Source organism: Ovis canadensis, chromosome 7 (assembly GCF_042477335.2).
Source record: "Ovis canadensis isolate MfBH-ARS-UI-01 breed Bighorn chromosome 7, ARS-UI_OviCan_v2, whole genome shotgun sequence".
NCBI classification, from domain to species: domain Eukaryota; kingdom Metazoa; phylum Chordata; class Mammalia; order Artiodactyla; family Bovidae; genus Ovis; species Ovis canadensis.
In genome coordinates this window covers 22,361,946-22,373,983 of record NC_091251.1, presented here as the reverse complement: position 1 = coordinate 22,373,983, position 12,038 = coordinate 22,361,946, and positions in this window count along the sequence as shown.

Here is a 12,038-nt window from a genome sequence, read left to right as displayed (position 1 = left end):
ATCCTCTGTCTTTAGAACCATGTTAGGAGGCAGGTAAAAGAGGAGGAGAGGGGCAGGCAGGATCCTTTTCTTTTCTCATGGACAGAGCCAAACTGAGACTTGTGAGCACCCTCGGAAGGCTAATAATTTGGCGCTCTTCAAAGTGATGTTCTTTCAATATTGGAATATTAATATTGGGATCGGAGCACTGGGGGAAGGGGCAGGGGGGTGCTGGAGAGGCAGGGTCACTGGCAGCTGCTCAGTCACGGCCCCTGTGACCCCAAACTCAGCAAGTCCAGCCCCAGTGGCATACCCCTCTTGGCAAAACCAAAGCCCTACAGGTGACTGGCTCTCCCTTCTCAGAGGCAGTTTAGCAACCCTTGGCTTCTTATAAAGCATACCACTTGGGGTGATCTCAACCCCCAAGGGCTATAGCCCACCCAACCCCACACAGAAGCAGATTCTGGCGACCACACCTGTCTTCCTGGCGACCAGGCTTTCATACCTTCGGACCCTCACCCAGGGGCTCGTCCATCCCTGAGTCTGGAGTTACTCTGACGGGAGCCCCGAAACCCCTTTCCTCCAAGCCAGCCTCAGCGGAGGAGGCCATGGCTCTCTGGATAAACAACTTACTATAACTGAAAACTCCCATTCCACTTTTAGCTTCTCCCTTTCCAGTATGAATAACCCCAGTGCCTTTCATCTGACTCTGCACTTCTGTCAGCTCTTCCAACCTGCCGGCACGCCCATGATTCCAGGCTTGACCCGGGCTGGTCTCCTGGCATCGTTCCCTCCCTCCTCTCTCTGCTCTTTGCTGGACTAGCTCATCTTTCAGGTGTAAACTTAAAGGTTTCATTCCCTGGGAAGGTGTTCCTCTGGCCCTGCTACACTGGAACTCTGTTCCGGACTTGCCCCTCTCCTGTGAAAGAGAACACCACACTTATTGCTATTCGTGTATAAATGTCTGTCTTCCCCACTAGGCGGACATCTCCTGTCTGGTTTGTTTCAGGGAACATCTTTGTCTTATCTAGCATGCTTGGCACTTAGACAGGACTCACTGAATGAATGTTCCGTTTGTTAAATTCAAAGGACATACCTTCTGATTTCAGGATGACCATGAAGTCCCTGACTTCAAAGAACAGCCCCCGTCCCCACCCCTCCCACCAACCTGCAGACCATGTTTACTCAGCCCGATGGCAGCCTCGCCCCACTGCCTGCTCCGAGGAAGCATGTGTCTGCAGCCTTGGCTATCTTCAAAGGGTTTTGTTTGGATCAGCTGGAAGGACTTCAGCACCTTCATCAAATCAGGATGAACATTACATTGTCCAGACTCCTCAGGCAGGTTTTGTTTACCCTGGGATCGCCTCCAAGATATCAGCTGATGGCTTCAAATGCTTTTTATGGCCTCACATTTGGACAGACTCAGATTTTCCTCCTTCATCTTTTAAACCTTCCCTAAGATTTTCTCCCTTCCTTTTTCAAGCTTTGTTGTAAATGCTTTTCCCCACGTGACTTTCCCTGCAGACCACTGGCTACGTAGCTTCCACCTAGTGCTGTGAAGTCCAGCGATGGCAGGGACTAGCTGCAAAGGGCAAGTGGCATGTTTGCTGATGCTCCTTAGTTATCCATCCATCTTTTCCCCGTTCACAGCGTGGAAGTTGGTGGTTTTTTGGTGCAGACACAGTGGAGGTAAACCAATGGTTTCCTGAAGGAAAGTGGAGTGGGAAATTTAATTTTAAGGTGGGGGTTGCGGTTAATAGAGATCCAAGTTCAGTCACCAAGTGCAGACTAGAATAGCATGAACCTCAGGGGAAAGTGTTAAGGCACACATATACTTAGGGGACTTCCCTGGAGGTCTAGTGGTTAAGACCCTGTGCTTCAGAAGGACACAGGTTCAATCCCTGGTCAGGTAACTAAGATTTTGCATGCTACTGGAAAACACACACACACAAGTATTTAAAATGCACACGTACATTTGATGGGCACCTACTATGTCTAGCATGTCTGGTAATGAAGATACATAAGCCATGGTCTTCACCCTCAAGAAGCCTACAGTGTTAAGACAGTGACAATGCCGAATGGTGAGTGCTGTGTGAAGGTACGGGAGGGTGGAGTCAAAGACAGGGAGAGTAGAACCATTTGGGTTGCATGCATGTCCCTGCCATGTGGCAATGGGACCTAGAAAGCCACTTTTAAAAAGCCTCAAGTCCCTGGGGCCCAAGGTCACAGGTATCTTCCTGGTTATCAAGATTGATTGGATAGCCTCATATTTTTCTCCCAGCTGGACTCAAACCAAGAGTCAGAAAACCACCCCCACACAATACCCCTGCCTCACATACTGATTACCTATTGCTGTGTAACAAATTACCACAAAATTACATGTAGAGAAAAAAAAACTTACTATTTTAATACAAAGAATGTTGCCTATCATCCACTTATATAAAGATCAAGTCATTAGCACCGCGGTTGCTGATTGACAGTGTATACCACAAAAGAAATGCAGGATAAGGCACTTTGTGCTTTGGGGGAAAAGGCCCCTGAGAAAGTTAAATACGTCTCAGGAAAACTTGTTTTGTGAACCGGGATTCTTGCATCTTCCCATACTGAAAAGAGCATTGACATCATTAACTGAGATAACTCATTAGTAGCATCTGCTGAGATGTCTTCTTGATTGCATGTGCCCCTCAGCCAAAATCACAGAGAGACTGACCTTCCCCCGCTTCAGAGCAGCTCCTCAGAGCGATTGCAGAGGCCATCTCCCAGGCTATCTCCTCAGAAAGACTCAATTCACAGCTCTGACATGTTTTTAAAGTGGAATATAGTTGCTTTACAATGCTGTGTTTGTTCCTGCTGTACAACAAAGTTAATCGGCCACGTGTATACATATGTCCCCTCGTCCTTGGATTTCCATCCCGTTTAGGTCACCACTGAGCGTTGAGTAGAGTTCCCTGCGCTGTACAGTTACCTATTTTACACATGGTATATGTGTGCATGCTAGGTCGCTTCAGTCCTGTCAACTCTTTGCAACCCTATGGACTGTAGCCCGCCAGGTTCCTCTGTCCATGGGGATTTTCCAGGCAAGGATACCAGAGTGGGTTGCCGTGCCCTCCTCCAAGAGATCTTCCCGACCCAGGGATCAAACCCATGTCTCTTGTGCCGCCTGCATTGGCGGGCAGGGTCTTTACCACTAGCACTACCTGGGAAGCCGAGTAGAGTATATATATGCCGATCCTGACCTCCCAGCCCATCCCAACCATCCCCCTCCTTGGCATCCATATCACAGCTCTTACATCGCTTCTTTACGTAGCCAACAATCCCCTCCCGTTTCTGATGGTCAGGAATCTGGGTCCATCTTGCCCCAGGCCAAGGTTTCTCATGGGGGTGGCCATCTTAATGAAGACGTGATTGAGCTGAGCAAGGAGAGTGGCAGGATTCAAGGGAGAGCTGAGGACCCACCTTAGACGCCATAATCTTTTACCACCTACTTTACCGGAAGTGACATCCATTACTTCCGCCACGTTCTGTGTGTTAGAAGTGAGTCACTAAATTCGGTCCATTCTCAAAAGGTGTGGTGCCAGGGGCAGGGATCCCGGGGGGCTATCTTTGAGGCTGCCCACTGTGCCCTCTCCCAGCCCTGTCTCCTCCCTTTTCTCGTTGCCACTTCAGGTTGTGGTGTGCTTATAGAAAGGACTGGTGGTTGCGTCCCTCTTTCCTCTGTGTCACCAAGAGTGGGGAATGGCCGTGCATCATGTCAGCGTGTCAGGTTGGATGTTGTGCTTGTACAGATGGGGGACCCAGAGGCCTTAGTGGGACTGGCAAAGCCTTCCTCACCAGAGGCCAACTACTGAATGGGAGGTGGAAAGTTTAGGAAGAGGTTGTTTCTGAATGTGTTTGGCTAGAGGAGAGTCATTTTTCAAATTATCACTTGACACCCCGATCTGTCCCTTGATGCTGCTAAGTCACCTACCGTATTATAAAGATCTACCATCCTGTGCCTCCTACCTCGAAGGCACAGGACTGAAAAGCTGACTTGCAGAAGAGTTCGGTTCCTCGTGCCATCTCAGGGCTAAGCCTTTCCCATGCGGTCACAGAGGCCAGACTGGCCTTGGTACCTTTCAGACCTTGTAAGCTCTGGCTCTGTGACGTGGCATAGTCCCTCTAGTGCCCAGTCATCCTTGTCTCCTATGAATTCCCTACCGGCTCAGTCTGTCCTTGTCACCATCTTGGCTGAGAAGCGCTTAAGTCACAGCTAATTCATGGGGGCAGGCATGCTTATCCCAGGGTTTGGTCTTTAAGCTCCATAGTTACAAGGTGCCATAGGGAACAACAGTTGTTATAACGCAATGGTGATTAATGAACTTACCCACCCCTCTTAAAAGGTGTCATGCAAATACCTCAACCCTAGTTAAACCAGCCTCCTTACTATGCAGCCGCTGCCTCCTCTTAGTCAGCAATCCTCCAGCTGATTTCCAGTGTGTTAAAAATGCCAAATAAGATGCAGATCAAATTCACTTTCATGAAGCTGGAGGGTAAACCCGCTAACAAAGGAGCTGGCAGAACTGGAGCCCATTAACAGCGGAGGGAAAATTGACAAGGATACTGACATAGACTCTTCAAAAGACGATGATTTGAATATCAAAGATGGGAGAAAGGCCCTAGGAAACTGATGAAACTCTGGAATATTTTTGCAAAAATATTCCTTTTTATCTTCCTGTCGTTGAATTTAAAATGAAGGAAGACATACTGCGTTATATAATTGTATCAAACAGTTAATGCCCAAGAAACACATTCTTTTGGTTAATCTAAGAATTAGTGCACAACTACACAAGTATATTTTATAAAATAGATAACATTTTGGTAATTTTTGGTTTTGTTCAAAGATGAAGTTCTAATCAAACCCATTTCCTTACTATTTACTGTAACATTTTAGATAAGGTCAGTGACAGCAGTGATATGCGGCGGAAGGTAGAAAAGAAGAAAAAGGAATATTTTAAGCAGAGGCAACAGTTAACAGGATGTGGAATTGAACTTTTCCTGTTGTCTCAGGTGTTGGCTAGAGCTTCAAAGGTGAAGTCAATGTGTGGTAAGAATCCCCACATCTAAAATAGATGCTAAGGATATCCCGCAGGACTTGCAAAGAGGCGGCTAGAGGTTCCTAAGGAGTTCTTTGTCAGAGGAGCAAGCCGTGTTTTTTCCTTCCCTCCCCAGGGGAAAGGGGATCCAGCCACATAAATCAAGCAAAGTGGGGAGACAAGGGAACCTCAGGGTTAGGGGTGCTTTGTAAGAAAGGGGGACAGACTTGCCTCTTCATTTCAGAGAAGCTTGTTGAGTGGTGAAAACACATCAACCTGGATAGTATTAACACTGCTACCAGAGGGGAGGGTGCTCAGGGTCGTGGGAGGGCTTGCCATGCGTCTCCTGGTGTTTGGGTATGAAGACTGACAAGCAGGAGGCTAGCTGGAGCTGGGTGACAGGGTCATCCCCTCACCTTCACGACTGTAGGGATAGCAAGATGCATCTTTGCCATTTGAAAGGCTAAGAGTAGAGGAATCCCATGCTTGCTTTAGTAATTAGAGGGCTACCGTCCAGGGAAGCGAGTGGGGGTGGGGGTTGAGCAGAGAGAGACTGAGAGAGAAGCTGGAGAATGCAGTGTGGCACGTCCACAGAGTGGCAGTGGGAGAAGGTATCTCGGAAGTCCTGTTAATATGCCCTGTGGAAGAGCTGGACTGAGGATGCAGGGACTCCAGACCCTCACACAAAGGCCGCACACAGTGCACACGTGAAACATGATGACCTCTGTCCCTTTGCTCTCATTTGTCCTCATCTGTTCAGCCCTGCTGCTGCTGCTGCTAAGTCACGTCAGTCGTGTCCGACTCTGTGCGACCCCATAGATGGCAGCCCACCAGGCTCCCCGTCCCTGGGATTCTCCAGGCAAGAACACTGGAGTGGGTTGCCATTTCCTTCTCCAATGCATGAAAGTGAAAAGTGAAAGGGAAGTCGCTCAGTCGTGTCTGACTCTTCGAGACCCCATGGACTGCAGCCTACCAGGCTCCTCTGTCCATGGGATTTTCCAGCAAGAGTACTGGAGTGGGGTGCCACTGCCTTCTCCGCTGTTCAGCCCTAGAGGATCCCAAAGCGGGAGGGGGAGGGGGGGAGAGGAGAAGGATGAAGGAACAGGCCATGCACCCATCCCCACGGCAGAGTCTTTAACATTGCTATTGATTATTTTTGGCCGCCTGAGGTCTTCACTGTTGCATGCAGGCTTTCTCTGGCTGTGGTGCATGGGGGCTACTCCCTTGTTGGGGTGCAGGGGCTTCTTATTGTGGTGGCTTCTGTTGCGGCACATGGGCTCAGTTGCCCGGAAGCATGTGGAATCTTCCCAGACCAGAGATCAAACCATTGTCCCCTGCATTGACAGGCAGACTCCCAACCAGTGGACCACTAGGGAAGTTCCTGACTGCAGTGTCTTAACCCCCATGTCAGACCCTAGCCAGAGGGAGGGAAAGTGAAAGTCTCTCAGTCCTTCTTTGCAACCCCCTGGAATTCCCCAGGCCAGAAGACTGGAGTGGGTAAACTTTCCCTCTTTTTCCAATGCAGGGATCAAACCCAGGTCTCCTGCATTGCGGGCAGGTTCTTTACCAGCTGAACCACAAGGGAAGCCCAAGAATACTGGAGTGGGTGGCCTATCCCTTTTCCAGCGGATCTTCCCGACCCAGGGATCAAACCAGGGTCTCTGGCATTGCAGGCGGCTTCTTTACCAACTGAGCTATCAGGGAAACCCAAAGAGGGAGGGAAGAAATGGTAAGGTGGAGGTGAGACTCAAGTTTGAGTGTATATCAGCGCTTTTAAGATTCTAAATTGGAACTGTTATGGTATCTGAAAGTGACTGAAGTTTTGAGATCCTCCTAGAGAAATCACCAAAAAACGAGAGAGTAGACACAGAGCTCACTTAAGGAGGGAAAAAAACACACACCCAAAAAACTGATGATGTGTTTGAGGAAGAGTAATATTCCAGTTTGCAACAGGGAAGTTTTTCTATTTCACAAATGTACTTACTCCTGGAATTTCATATCCAAGACAGCACTCCTGCCTTGAAATAACACACTGTCTAGCAGGAAAACTGGAAAGAAAGCAAATGATTACAACTCATGTCATATGGGAACGTGCAGGGCACTATGTGAACACAGAGGAGGGCCACTAACCTCATCCTAGGGGCTAGGCAAGGTTTTTAATGAGGTGACAGCCTAGTTTTACAGAAAAGAAAGAGCTGAGCAGCAAAAGTGAGGAGTCTGGGGCGCAGAGAAAGATAGGTGGGGATGGGGGAGTGTTGAGGAGTTGACTTTCAGTTGTGCTGGTCATGTGTCAACTGAGAAAAAGAATGCACAACCTAAAAATTGAAAATTACATAAGGCAGACTTTAAACTGGGAGGCAGCCTCTCAGAGAGCTCTGAGGGACTCCTCCAAAGAGATTAGGGAGGAGCCAAAATATTACAAACAAGGTCATCAGAATCAAATACTTACTGATAATGAAAGAAAAACTGAATATCCCAAGGAAATGAATTTAGCACTTTTCTGTATATGGGAAGATGCAGGAGTCTGGGCTGTTTGAAATCATTCCTGTGGTATGCACCTTAACCGTCTAGGCAGTACCCTGCTTTTCTCCTTGGTGAATCCCCCAAGGGTACACAGCTGGGGGTGACTGAAGTGGCTGGTGGCTGCAACACCATCTGTTTACTGACACAGCAGGCAACATTTTTCACCCACGTGAGTGAATATGGAGCCCTGCCTGCGGACGACAGATGGTGATTTGGCAACTTCAGCCGAAAGCAGAGTTTGGAGTCCTGTGGGCGGGTCGCATGTTCCTAAACAAGCGCGGATAGAAAAGGCTGTGGATACAAGTTGGTCAGACTGGGGTGCACGTGAGAGTGTCTGCCCCCAGGACCTCAGCACCTCATCCTGTTCTAGGACCCTGGGGCAGGTCGGGACCTGAAGACTATAGCCGAACAGGTGAATCCCTATGGAATGAATGTTCGAGGGCTTTAGCCCATGAACTCAAAAAGAGGACCCCTAGCCCAAGTGGCCTGGGCTTCAGTAATATGGCCACACAGACTCTCTGGACCACGATAGGCAGTTTTAAGGTTTAGATCCAACAGACTGAGTGCCCCCCTGTCTTCATCAGCTCTGGTGCAAGTCTTCATTCTGTCTTATCTCTTTCAGAGAGAGGCTAGGTGAACCCTAGAAAAGGCAGGCAGAAAAGATAAGGAAACAAAGAGAGGTTTATTCTGGTGCCTGGAGCATCGCTGATGAAAACTGAACCTTTATGGTGTGTGTTTTCCCAGCAGCAGGTGGCCTCTGGCTGACGCATTCCCCAGATATCCAGAAAGATAACCCTAAGAGGAGTCCAAGAGAAAGAAGGCACCAACTCCAAAGTGTGGGGCTCAAGAAAGGGTCTTGACTGTCACGTAACCGTGTGCCAAACAGTTTCCTTCTAAGAGTTAGAGAACTCCCAAGAGAGATCCCCAGTGTTTTGAGGAATGAACAGAGGAAGAAAAATGGGGCATGAAAGGGGAGAAAATGAAACAACAGGAGGGTGTGTTCCCATAGAAGTTGAGGGAAAGAGTTTAGAAAGTTGATGGATAGAAGAGCAGAAAAGTACCCATTGGATTTGGTGGTGTGGGGTGGTCACAGGCCACTGGGACAAAACCTGATCTAGGCCAGTGATGGATTCAGGAGCCCAAAGGCCCTGAGCTCAGGTCTGAATGAGATGTAAGGAGCTAGAGGGAAGGGGAAGCCCTTTCCTGAAGGCTGCCTATGAAGAAAAGGCACTGGTGTGAGAGACAAGTGCCCGTAGGACTGCAATGGCACGAAGGAGGGCTTTCTCTTTGGGAAATCTGAGAGCCCCTTTGAATGATGATGGGGAAGCGGGAAGGAAAGGTGGAAGAAACAAGTCGTGACTGACAAAACCAGCACTCAGGAAGCAAGGAGGGAGGGATCTAGAAGAGAACGGGTAATTAGTCCTAGATAACAACAGGGACAGCGTCTCACTAAGCTAGGGGAAGGGCAAAGGGCAGAGGAGATAGGGTGGGTATAGATAAATGATAACTGGAGGGCCAGAAAAGTTGGTGTTTGTTTGCTTTCCTGGTGGTGAATAACATATCAATGAAAGCACTTAATGCTTTCAAAATATTTGTGAAAATATTTCATTTAATCCTCCCTACAAACCAAACAAGCCCTCTGGTTGGTTCCAAATCTCGGTACACCCCCAGGGGTTCTATTACTCTTGGCTCTCACTTGGTGCTGTCTCCTCCCACATGGTGAGAACTCGCTCAGACTAATCCAACAATGTGGGGAAACCCAAACACTGGCCCTCTTACAGCTGCTGCCATTGAGGGAATCCAAACAACAATGGGTTCTTTTCTACCTTGCCTCTGTGCCACAAATTTCTTGCCATTCAGTGGCAACCTGCACCAGTGTGTTGCTGAACCAGCAGGCAGTTGGTATTCTGATCTGTTGCAAAAAAAAAGCCTTGACAAAATCCAGATCTGTATTTGATGCGTGGTGCTACCTCTTGGCTATTCAATTCAGTCACTCAGTCGTGTCCAACTCTTTGCGACCCCATGAATTGCAGCACGCCAGGCCTCCCTGTCCATCACCAACTCCCGGAGTTCAGTCAGACTCACGCCCATCGAGTCAGTGATGCCATCCAGCCATCTCCTCCTCCGTTGTCCCCTTCTCCTCCTGCCCCAAATCCCTCCCCGCATCAGAGTCTTTTCCAATGAGTCAATTCTTCGCATGAGGTGGCCAAAGTACTGGAGCTTCAGCTTTAACATCATTCCTTCCAAAGAAATCCCAGGGTGGATCTCCTTCAGAATGGACTGGTTGGATCTCCTTGCAGTCCAGGGGACTCTCAAGAGTCTTCTCCAACACCACAGTTCAAAAGCATTAATTCTTTGGTGCTCAGCCATCTTCACAGTCCAACTCTCACATCCATACATGACTACTGGAAAAACCATAGCCTTGACTAGACGGACCTTAGTTGGCAAAGTAATGTCTCTGCTTTTGAGGCTATAGTCAAGGAATATTCCGACTTAATGGGAGTTAAGACATGAGGTCTTAACTTGAAATGAGTTGAACTGAGGACACCTTGGTCAGTTACCCACTTCAGTTTCTTATAGCCTGTCAATGCTCAAAGAACCTGAGGCAGTAGCCATGCTCCATCAGTCTTGCAGATTCCAAGCGGTTGTTAGGCCCACGGTCTTTATCCTGGACTTTCTCCCGGACTTTCTCCCGGACTTTCTCCCATTCTCAGGCAGCACCGTTTCAACCATTTCTGCAGTCCCCTAGATATTCATGATGAGAAAGAGGGGAGAGGGGCAAAGTGAAAATTGCAAAGCAGGCGAAAGGCCGAGAATTGCATTGGATCAGAAGAGCGTCCCTGTGGCTATCAAGTCAGGTGACATCCATCTGCTTTTATGCCAGTGTTTTGTAGGCTACTCTGAAAGAGAAATTTTGAAAATGTTTTGAGCCATACTGGCATCATTTGACCAAAAAGTCACTTTTAAGACCAACGTTTATTGGAGTATGCTGCTAAGTCACGTCAGTCGTGTCCGACTCTGTGCGATCCCAAAGACGGCAGCCCACCAGGCTCCCCCGTCCCTGGGATTCTCCAGGCAAGAACACTGGAGTGGGTTGCCATTTCCTTCTCCAATGCATGAAAGTGAAAAGTGAAAGTGAAGTCGCTCAGTAGTGTCTGACTCTTCGCAACCCCATGGACTACAGCCTGCCAGGCTTCTCCATCCATGGGAGTTTCCAGGCAAGAGTACTGGAGTGGGTCTCCAGTGCCTTCTCCGTTTTTGGAGTATATAGACATGTATTTGGGTTGTAGTTGTTATTTAGTTGCTAAGTTGTAGCTGACTCTCGTGGCCCCCTGGACTGTAACCAGCCAGGCTCCTTTGTGCCTGGAATTTCTCAGGCAAGAATACTGGAGTGCATTGCCGTTTCCTCCTCCAGGGGATCTTCCCAACCCAGGGATCAAACATGAGTCTCCTGTATTGCAGGCAGATTCTTTTACCACTGTGCCACCAGGGAAGCCCCACATTTGGGTTACACGTTCTGATACATTTGTTAAGAAGGTTCATTATTTTATGGTCATACTTTATGCAGTCTATCAAGCAGGACTCTGACTGTTAAAAATGAAGCTCTTCCAGCTGAGATGGAAAGATTTAATGTGGATTCAGTGTTCAACCTTGTGCCAAGTATCTTTACACTTTCCAGTCCAGAAGAAGATTGAGGCTTTTTGACATTATGAATCAACAGTGTGGTTAAAGGTCATAGGTTTAAATAATCTGACACAGTGTAGCTCTGATTTGTACATTCAAGAGGCAGATCCTTTTGACCCCAGAGCATAGGTGAAACTGCTAATCCAGATATGGAAGCTCCAGAAAGCAAAATCACTCTGTTTTGAAGGTGGCTGTTTGCCTTTGTGGTGTGCTTTAATGTAAATCAAACAGGTTCACCATGTACCAACTAGGCAAGCAATAAAGCACAAGCTGGGACATTACACCTACTCAGGGAGACCGACCTGGTGATCCAGGGCAAGCAGCACAGGAGATCTTCCTGGCCTTCCCGCATCACCTCCTATCCTTTCTTTCACTCCCATCCATTTCGGCAGCCAACCTGGCAGTCTTTCGGCACTCATTCCAGGTGCCATGTTAAGCGCACTAGACCCAGACTTGAGCTCCTCCAGGCTTGGCCCTTAGGCGCAGTCCAGGCAGGATGGACACACTGCCTCTGGCCCTCTTACTCTTGGCTGTTTCAGGAACCACCTGTCAGTACCTCCACTGGACAAGGCGCAGTCTGTCTGGAAAATAGCCAATAACTGCAATAGTCTGTAACTCCTGAGCGGAACTGTGGGCCCTGTGCAACAGGTGGGTTGTGGCAGAGAGCCAACAAAACACATTTCTCCAAAAATGTTGAGATCCTCAGCATCATTGCTCTTTTATTTTAAGGAGATGTCTCCCCAAAGAGGCCCTTTTGAATGCTATCGTGTGGCTGGAGAA